The following is a 10,999-nucleotide window of genomic DNA, read 5'->3' as shown; positions in this document are numbered from 1 at the left end:
TGTCACGCCTATTTGAACAACCGTACAATGCACAAAATGCGGGCCTCTATATAGATGATATTTAAACACAATAATTTGGTCGTTGATTATTTCATTAGTATATACCCCCGAACGAAATTTATATTATTTCTAGTTATCAACGGAATGTCAAATAAGATAAACAAAAAATCTGGCAAACTGCGCGCGCGAGCCATAACATTGTAACATCACAAGAAGTTGTGTTCACGTCACGAACAGCGCTGCTTCAGGCCAAGCCCTCATTTTTTTGCTATTGCGCAATAAAAAAACGCACTTGTTCGTGTTTTAATCAAAAACTAGATTTTTCCCAGATATGACGAATATCTCATCGTGTAGATCACGTTCTGGTCCACAAACATGTCAAATTTCAGCTGGAGTTTTTGTGCTTCTGTTTGCCTATCAAGCCTTTCTCGACTACCCTTACACAACATACTCCGTAAGTCTATACGTACGGAGATATTGATACATTGCAGCAATGCCCCTCGGAAGACCACTGCAACAAAAGCCTAGATTGCTGCCACTTCACCGCAGAAGACACATTTTATATGTTCCTTTCCATGGAAAGCGCATACAATATATACCGCAACTGCTCCGGACGCACCGAATGCTCCGACATCAAGGCGCCAAGACAGGTCATGGACTTCTCTACAGGGACCATGACATCCTACATGCATATGGAATACATATGTGACAGTGGTAACAATAATTTTATAAACCTCTCTGTGTTGTTGATTTTTATTGTTTTAATATTAGGACTCATAATTATCATACGCTTATACTTAATGCAAAACGTATCCCCCAAAGAAGGCTCTACTACTTATAATGATAATAGTCTGATTATTATAGTAATAACAATAATAACAATAACTAAAAGTAAGCCAATTATTAATCTGAACAAACATGTATTATAAATCAGAAACCTCGTCTCTAAAGTATTTTAAAAATGCGAATTGCTGGCTAATTAATAAATAGTTTTCGATTAATGAAAACACGCTGATAATAAAGACGTTACTGATTCACAGTGACAGATAAGATACCAATGTGCGGAGGACCCTCGAAGAAAACCACTAAAGTCACCAACGACGTCGATATCTGGTTCGATGGATCGACCGAACCCTTCCATCCCAATAGTACTAGCAAGGAGTGCAAGTGTTCGTTAACCAATCTTCACGCACATAATTTGACCGAACTTGTTCTGTACTGGATAGACGTACGTCTGGAGGGCTATTACCATGACGTCAACGCATCTTCAGCAATGTGTTCCAGCGCCATATTGACGAACGGGTACTTCTTTCATCGTTGTAAGGAATCGACTGAGCATTGGAAAGATAACTTTTTATATCGTCAAATAAATAACTACTACCAATTAATTACATTGTTACCCGGAGAGACGACGTATGTGCTTCTGAAGGACCTTTATAAGACAGGTCCTCGTGACACACCAGCCATGGTATGGTTCAAAGCAAGAGGTGAGCAGTACGGATTATGTCATTAACACATTGAAATTGTTACCTGGAGTGAACTTGATGACGAATGTCATACAAGTAATGTTAACTCTATATATATATATATCAAGTAACGTGGAATTCGCTTACAAACAAAAGATATTATCTTAATACTAGAAAATAACTACCCAATAATATAACTGCTTTCTTCAGCTACAAGTTATCCTCATCAAGCCTATCTCGACATGAACTTGACTTGCGAAGAAGTAATAGCCACAGAATTTACAACAACTTCTTTATCTACCCTTACACAACAACCAGCAACAGGTATTTGATATGGAATCTGATAGAAATTCAAATTTGCCTTCAAATCTAGTCGGATTGGAATTGATTGATCGTTCCAATGAGTTAACCACACATTTAGCATCCATTTGAAATGTTGTTTGCATTGTTATGAACTCTGTATCGGTTATTAGTAATAGATATTAACAATACTGTCTCTACTGATAATATTTGTGGAGCTTCATCGTTCAGATTATGTATACAATTTTTATTTATTCGTGGCGGGGACCTTTAAACAATCCATAACATCAAATGAACTTAATACGGCATTAAGTGTTTGTTATATACTATTTCTGTGTAAAAATATTTGCATTCTCGATAGTCTCAAACTTTTTAGAGCAAACGCTCGTGGTAGAGAAATAACTTGTATCATTTTGTGTTATTTAGATTTTTTATATTGTGCTGGCAAAATCTATTAAATACCAATTTTTTATATTCTTATTTGCTATGAAAATGTAAACACATAACAAATATATGTTTAGGTTATGAAAAACCGAACATAAATATTTCACTAGCTTTCGGATACAATACGTAAACTGCACGTGGTACTCGTTTTTATTCCAGCCGATACAACACGGGCCGATACGGTGTCAAGTGATGGGACTCTTTCCACAGGTGCTATCGTTTCCATTTCACATACAACACGGGCCGATACGGTGTCAAGTGATGGGAATCTTTCCATCGGTGCTATCGTTGCCATTTCCGTTTGCAGTGGTGTCGCCTTTACCCTACTTGTCGTTGTAGTGTCGTTCAAGGTGTTCCGCACTCTGCGAACAAGGTAGGTATTTAAAGCTTATGAAATATACTTATATATATATATAAAACAGAAAAAGTAAATATTTAGTTTGCAATAATTAAAAATATGTTTGTTAAATCAGTAGTCAGTAAAGTCATTACATACACTTACGTGTGGTGCAATTGCAAATATGCAATATCAAATATACCAAAATTGGATTGTTAACTCTTTAATATCTTTAAATCGTATGTTGTTTATACTTTTGTTGATCAATACATAAACAATTACAGCAAGCATGAACCACATTTGCAGGCAATCACACAATTCTGTTGAGCTTGATAGTCCTGTGCATCGTACCTTAAGCGATACATATACTGTGTCTTCTCATCACAACGAGCACGAAGTTGATCTTAATGGTACTGTGTACCATACAATAGACGATATAAATGCTGCGTCTTCTCATAGCAACGTACGCGAAGCACAAGGCTTCGAGAGCCTTAGCAGATATGGTGACCATGACAACCATGCATACCTTGGTGTTATCCCTGCCGACAGCACAGTTCAGCTACGTGACTATGAAACACCCGATGGTCTTATGTTCCTAGATTTCGAGCCTAAAAACGGAAACGCAAATGACGTACACAGATACAAAAACGTGTAAAGACGGTGACCCTGGCGATCTTTTACTTTGATATAGCTATAAAATATGTGTTGCTTAAAAATCACAATTTAAATAACAGTATGGCATATAGAAAAAATTGACAGCCAAAACAACTATCGCAATGCCAACGACTACAACAAAGATGAAAACGTTACATTGAGATTAAATAGTTTTGCCTGTTTTGTGACTGCCCGGATTACATAGCAACACATGACGTAGTAGAATTGCATCTACGTATTAAACATAAGAGCACACAATTTCTAAAATTTACGGGATTGCATTAACCAAAATTGAACCTATTGTATAAATAAACTTCTGTTACCGTGTTTGCTAAATATTTTACCTTATTAGTTCACCTGAGCACAAGGTGCACACGATGTGAAATTTGGATCACCCCAAGTCCGTAGTCGGTCGTCGTGCGGACATGTGCATGTTGTGCGGTGCGAGACGTCAACTGTAATCTTTTTACCACTTTAGAGGCAACACGTTTCATCCAATCGTGAAGAAATGAATGTTTATCTGGACCGACTTCGAATCTGACTTTCTTGCATCCTGGTCGCAAAGTCGAAGCTTAAAATAAATAACATGCTAATGTTCTAAAGGCCATACAAATTCTTGATAACACTTCATAAGACAGTCTATCTTTGCAATATCTACACATTGTTCGAATCTGGGTTTGTGTATTTAAAAAGTAGTTACCGGTTCAAATCTTAGAATAACATTGTTACCACTCAAGTCATGAAATAAGGTTGGGTAATATGCGAGGCAACTGTTATCAATATTGATTGTAGAATTGAATCATTGTTAATTGTGTGTGTGTAATTGTTATTCGAGGTTCGGATATGTTTTTTCCCCATTCAATAAAGGCGCCATAAAGCAGTGGCACTGTCCATCTGTAAGTCTTTCCGTGTGTATGTCTTTGGGAAATTTTCTGTATCAGTCCTAATTTTGCCATATATTGATAGATTTTGTAAAAACTGTGCACATATATCTATGATAGATTTTGTAAAAACTGTGCACATATATCCACCAACATAAGACTGCATGTTACGTTTGCATCCGTCTCCTCAAAGGTATAGGGCATACGTGCGGATTAAATTTCAATTTTGGCTATATAACAGGTTGAAAATGCCTGTCTCGGCCATAACCTTGCTATATATTGATTGAGTTTTAAAACAAAGACCATCATAAGACGGCATATCGCGTGATACCACCGTTTTCATACCACGAAGGTCAAGATCTCAATTAAAGGTCAAAAGTCACATACGGCCATAAACCGCTTGTGTTTGACATAAGCGGTGTTTTGATACAAAAGTTTAGTGTTGGGGCGCCCTATGGACACGTTTCTAGTTTATTTTGATCTCAAATATTGTTCATTTACTAAACTGATACCTTCTATCGGATCAAGTTTTCAACAATAAATGTCAATATACTCAGTTGAGCGCTCAAGCGCATCATGATCCTCTCGATATGAAAACGTTTAATGCGATATCAATAATTGTAATTCACGTTTTTTCTTGAAAGATGCAACGATTGTATTCGTCAAAATGTGACAGCTGATAAGTCTTATCAAATTTTACTTCACACATGTTGCGGATAAATGTAAGTTTTATATAAATTATAAAACAATACACAATATACATAATGGGATCAATAGTGTTCTATGGGTATGTAATTAATACATAAAAATACATAAATATGATTTGACTTCCTAAAACTAGCCATTGTTACGACATGCGAATAAACCCTTCTTTACCATTTTATTAATTCTTTGCTTACTAAACGAACCGTATTCCGGATCAATGCGCACCTCTTGTACGACCGCGAACGTTGTATTCGTAATAGGGTTTAATAGTATAGATACGGATATGGATGATTGCCCAATCGTAAAGTAACGCTCAACTAATTTATGATTAAACGATTTACAAATCTACTATATACCGTCTAACTGCTTGTTTTCAAGCCAACACATATGTTATTAGGGTACCTGAAATTGTTGTCAGTATGGCAAGAGCACACATGTAATGTGGAATAACTTAACATTTTAATCAGGTTTTTAAAATGTAAGTAGCACCTCTAGTTGGAGCGACACTGATAGGCCTTTCCAAACATAAACTTTGTTAAAGTGTAAATCACAAACACAACCTCCAACATCTTCGTGGCATGTCGTTGAAGAAACATATCACCATTTGTAGTTGGATGCTTTTTTAAATGAGCAAGTAAAATATATTTACAATACTTTTGTACCTAATGTCGTCCATAAACATATTATTGACATGCGCTTAGATTTACAGAAACTGAAACGCACACTGACATTTTCGAATCAGGAAATTGAAGATAGTTACAATTGTAGATTATTCTCGTCAATGATTTTATCGTCGTACGACAGAATAAGTAATCATTTGATGAAATTACGTGCACAAATGCAAATATTTAGTATGAAGTTTTATCAGTGTTGTCTATTTCAATGGTTGTAATGTTTTGTTAAACCAAAACCGCACCATTTTTAGATGGGCGCTTTAGCGCTCGTCTAAAGTGCTTAGTGTGAAATTCAGGTCGATACGACTAGGTATGATTAACCCAATACCCGCTTGCGTATCCGCGCAAGAAAAGATTGTATAATTTATGCAAGAGGTTTGAGTTAAAATAGTCCACTTTCTGCTGCGTGTGCGTGACGTAGTAATTTCGCTCAGCTCATTCATAAATCTGAGGCTGGCCATAAACAAAGGGGAGTCCGTGTGAGAATAACGCAGTAGTATAAGGTTACGCTTGTTTATATTCACAGGTCTCAATTAATAATACGTTGACCACGAGTTCAACAATTATTACAGGGATACGATAGACAACATAAAAAATGTTTCATTATCGCTGAAACTGTTAAAAAAACATTTAAATATAACAATAATATTCTCTAAAAAATGTAGTCTTGCTGTTTTGAAATAAGGTTTGGAATTTTGTTTTCTAAATAACTTAATTCAAAACAAAAGTTTAATTATAGTGTTTTTTACTTGTTAGTCGCATATTTACCGCATTATAATGTGTGTTATAATAGGCAAACCATACATTAGTAAAATTCAATCTGCCTTCGCACATAGAAGGAATGGGTCAATTAGGTGCTGCGTTTCCTTTGCTTACTTCAGTTAGAGGTCAATTATTTAAATAATAGCAATCACAAGGCTCCGACTTCAAAGGAATTGCGGAGCTTTCTTACATAATAAAAGTCGTAGTCGCATGGTATTTGCGTTTTGCGTCCTATTTGGTCACGTGGTTCTTTTTCCCGGTTGTTTTGGCATTCATGATATATGAGGCTATTAATAGATGCGTCTGTCGATAAACAAAGGAAAGTTTACGGGTTATAACAACGCAATAGGTAACGCTCTCGCATACAACTCAATGACGTAGTACAGGTCGTAAAATGAGAGATTCGGGAAAAAGTTGACGCTTATTTATATCAAAGACCCATATTATCTATAGGTCTTTGTTTATATTCTCAATTTATAAAACGTTGAACATAAGTTCAACAATAACTTCAGCGATACGATAGACAAAAAAAAGTTTCATAATTGCTAAACCCGAATATAACAAACAATTTATAATAATAATACGAAAGCAATAGCAGAAGGTTAGTAGAAGGTTAAGCTTGTTTATATTCACAGTTCTCAATACATAGACAGTTGGATATGAGTTCATGAATTACTATATGCATACTATAGGCAACCTCGAAAATGCTTTTTAATCGCTAAAACCGAAAACAACCTAATATATTATATTAAATATATTTATAACAATAAATGTCTTTTAAAAATGTAGTCGGCGTATACGCTGACTTTGAAATAAAATTAGCAATTTACTTTTCTAAATAATTAAATACAATTAAACAAAAGTTTAACTATTGTGTTGTGTTTTTCACTTGTAAGCTGCTTATTCACCGCGTGAAATGTGTGTTAGCATTGTCAAACCACACATTAGTGTGAGTAAAATAAAAAATATACTACGGGAGAGCACTTCATATGTGTCCTCATATGCCTTGTTATGAGTATCTTTCTTCACTATCGAAATATATCGTATGTTTATATTTGATTTAAACGCAGTTTTCTTTCGACACATTTAAATCACACGTCAATAGCGCCGTCATGCGAAAATGGGTCTTATGCGTTTCGGCAAGCGTTTGTTAAACCCAACATGTGCTTTTGCGCAGTCAGGCCATAGGCGATGCTGTTCGCTTTAAAATCACTCAATATGTTATGTTTCTCCTTACCAGAAGGAGTGATAGCTGAGTGGGCTATTTATATTATGGGCGCATATGGAATAAGACCCATTTTCACATGACGAGGGTCATTACAAATCTCATTGCGAATTGAAAATGCCACATTTAAGAACAATGCTTTTTGATACAAAATTGAATTGAAAATAGCAAACTTGTTAATAATGGCAGTCTATCCACACATTAAGGAATGATTTCCAGACGTGCTGACCAAGTACGGCAAACATTGTGGTATGATAATTAAACGATTTTCTCTTATCGTGACACTATACTATTTCGCTAATGATTGTTTTCTCATCTTGGAGGCGAAAGTGAAATTCTGCGAGATGGATTGTAACGCGTAATTGTAACAGGGCCACAATTTGTGTCGTTTGAGCATACAGAGAGTAGTCCGGAATTCCTTACACTGAACAGTGCTACATCCTTTGAATTGAGCACATACGCAGTGATGTAGCAAAAATTCAGAGGTTGTATCTCGAATCAGCTTATTAAATATTCGAAAATATTCATGCGTGTCTGTTGGCGTTATGTAAAAGTCACTAAGATGAAAACTGAAACAGCTACGCCTAAAAGCGCATGAGTGCTCTATACCTATGTTTATATTAGCGTTGTTGACACTGTATGAACTGCTCGGGTAATAAGTAAAGCATAACCAGCAATGTTTATATACTTTTATTCCTCCATATACAAGATACGAAGATTGTTGTATATTTTGAATTTGTATATGATGTCAAAAATCAAAAGTTTTGTACACGGAACTTTCATTATGAATTTATATTCTTGGTGAGATAGTCATTTGATATAAGAAAAAATTATTCCTTTAATATGGTGACTGCAAATTTTCTTTATATTAAGTTATCATTACCATTTTCATCATACTTTCTATGCTTTCAGAACTTCCAAAAAGCATGTTGTTTTTATTTTGTCTTAGTTATTTCTATGAAATAATAAGGATGATAAAAAGTGCACACAAAACTCGACCCGTGCGCTATGACACACACTTTATAAAGTTGAATGGCCTGTGTTCATTTCAAACTTGCGATTGATTTTCAAAAATGAATTGCGTGTTGAATTATGCAATAGCGAACATCTTCAGTGCCTACAGCGCTTTGATTATATATTGCCAGAACCAGTTTATTAGTTGTATCGAGTATCAGACGTTTCTGATTATGTCTGCATACTTTAAAGGTATTACTTTGATCGTCCCCGTTATTGGTTCTATAATCATCGTGTGCTGCATTCATAAAGAGTACTAGGTTAGCGTTGAATACAGAGAAGTTTATGTTTTCGAGGCTTAGAACGCCGGAAGCGCGAGCCTTGGCAAGCGCTTTCGGTGTTCGAGCCGAGCAACATAAACTTCTCTGTATTCAACGCTAATCCTAGTATTCTATTTATCCCATTTGATTTTTTCAACTTGACATTTAACATAAATAGATCTAATAACCTTAACAATAATTTTAATTCAGTCATAAAAGCGCTTAAAATCTAACAAATGTAACCATGCGTAGTGATATACATGTATTTGTTCTGGTACGCAAAATAGTCTTTAAAAGATTCACACACAAACTGTAAAACAAGTAAAAATATCACCATATGCCTACATTCAATTTTACGCAGTATGCGAATTTTAACACATTACGACCGCGAAAAGAAGATTTTACTTTACTATAATTCATTTTATTTTCAAAAGAAAATGATCAAAATCCAATATGGCGGCGAATGCTCCTGACAAAATGCTATCGATGTCAACATACATGTACACCATCGACGACCTAGTTCTGGCTACCATAATTTTAAATGTCGCTTTTATGATTTTTGACTGGCGCAACTTTGTACAGGTCTGTCAATACTAAATAAACTGTACGCTGAAGTTTCTTTAGCTATCGAAGACCTTGACAATTTTGACGAGTAAACAGACCATTGCAGCGACTGACACTTTATTTGACAAAATATACAGGGCAATACGTTTTCCGACTTCGGACGACGAATTTAAGGACGCGCAGAACGTGTTTTTTATATAATGTTATGGGTATGCCGTGTGTGATCCTATGCATCAATGGCGCCCATGTTAAAATCATTTCCCCGAGAACAGGGAACGACAAAAGTACAAACAAAAATCAAAACACGTAAGAACTAGTATCTTACCTTTAATTATCCTTTAAAATCCATCTAATAATCCATTTAACTCAATAATTGACGATTTTGCATCTAGTGTCTTTAATAATTATTTTAGCATAGTTAAATAAAGACCCTTATGCCATTCTATCACTTTATTCAAATGAGTTTATGAACGCGATAAACTTTCTTCTTCGTCACACGCTACGTCATGTACTCTACATTACTGCTATTCGAAAGAACCGGAGCAGTTTATCTAATAATAGCCGTTGGTAAACTCGGTTGCATTTGCAGATTTCTGCATACAAACATAATTATGTTTAAACTTGCACAATGTTTTATTTATCTATGGTAAATGCCCTTATTGTACGAGAAAATAATTAAATATATAAATACACAAAGAATGGAAAACATTCCAGTACACAACAGATAAATGAGTAGAAAATACCCGTGTACAAAATGGGACGTTCCCAATTCCAGTGTGATGCTATTTTTACCATCTTATACTTTACACAGCTCTATGCCTAACGTGAATTAAAAAGGAAAGCAAACATAGCAGATTATTCATGAACTGTGCGATATGTGTATGGCTTGTTGTACATTCTTAATATTTAAGTTAAATGTCAAAAGTATATGCTTTGGTTGTAAACAATGCACATTACTCGAAATAAGGAAAATGTGATCAGTTGACAAGTCAGATATGTCGACATACAGTACATGTAGGAAACATGTGAAATAAGTCGCGTTTATAATAAATCGTCAAAAAAATGGGGAAAATGACGCAATAAGTATGTCATTTTATGACGCCATCAATCAGCTGATTCATTATACGGATGGCGAAAAATTATGTCATATGACTAGATTTAAAGGTTGAATGAAGGTCGTATAATTTTGAAGCTTAAGTTTTGTCGACTTTGTTTCTTATGAAAAATCATTCAGTGGTAAATATAAATAAAAAATAACAAAACAAAAATCGTGTAATTTTATATTTCATTTCAACAGTTCTTTTGGTGAACATGTCATATATATTTTTTTCTGCAAAATATGCACATTTTCTTCTAATGGGTGACCTTAAAATTCGATCAATGAACCAAACAGTATCGACCTAATTCTAGCGCATATCGCATGACGTCATTTAAAAAGTAGTCCGTGCACGCGACAGGTATATTCCACAGTGTTGAATACAAGCAAGTATATTCCACAACGTGTTATACCGTCAATGTCGCGCTGAAAATGGGATAAATGCTGTATACTTGAAGTGGATATATACATTCTAGTTACAAGAAAGTCTTCAGGGTCTGTTTCTTCATCTTACCAACACATAACTGAGTTGCTCCTGAATCTATGCAAACAAGTACATCGGAATATTGGATACAGATATGTATGTTAACTCGTTGTTGCGACAATCTGGACATTGA

General features: G+C 35.1%; 1 long non-coding RNA gene across 1 annotated transcript; it reads right to left on the bottom strand.

Moving 5' to 3' along the window:
- Positions 1 to 663: 663 nt before the first annotated feature.
- Positions 664 to 9,789, bottom strand: LOC127835278 (uncharacterized). The gene is made up of 4 exons (XR_008028440.1): positions 9,612 to 9,789; positions 3,546 to 3,772; positions 3,074 to 3,155; positions 664 to 2,572 (listed from the first exon to the last, which is right to left on the bottom strand). It is a non-coding gene; the product is annotated as an uncharacterized LOC127835278 (long non-coding RNA).
- Positions 9,790 to 10,999: the final 1,210 nt, after the last annotated feature.

Source organism: Dreissena polymorpha, chromosome 6 (assembly GCF_020536995.1).
Source record: "Dreissena polymorpha isolate Duluth1 chromosome 6, UMN_Dpol_1.0, whole genome shotgun sequence".
NCBI classification, from domain to species: domain Eukaryota; kingdom Metazoa; phylum Mollusca; class Bivalvia; order Myida; family Dreissenidae; genus Dreissena; species Dreissena polymorpha.
The sequence above is the reverse complement of the archived record's forward strand: the minus strand, read 5'-3'. Positions and strand labels throughout refer to the sequence as shown.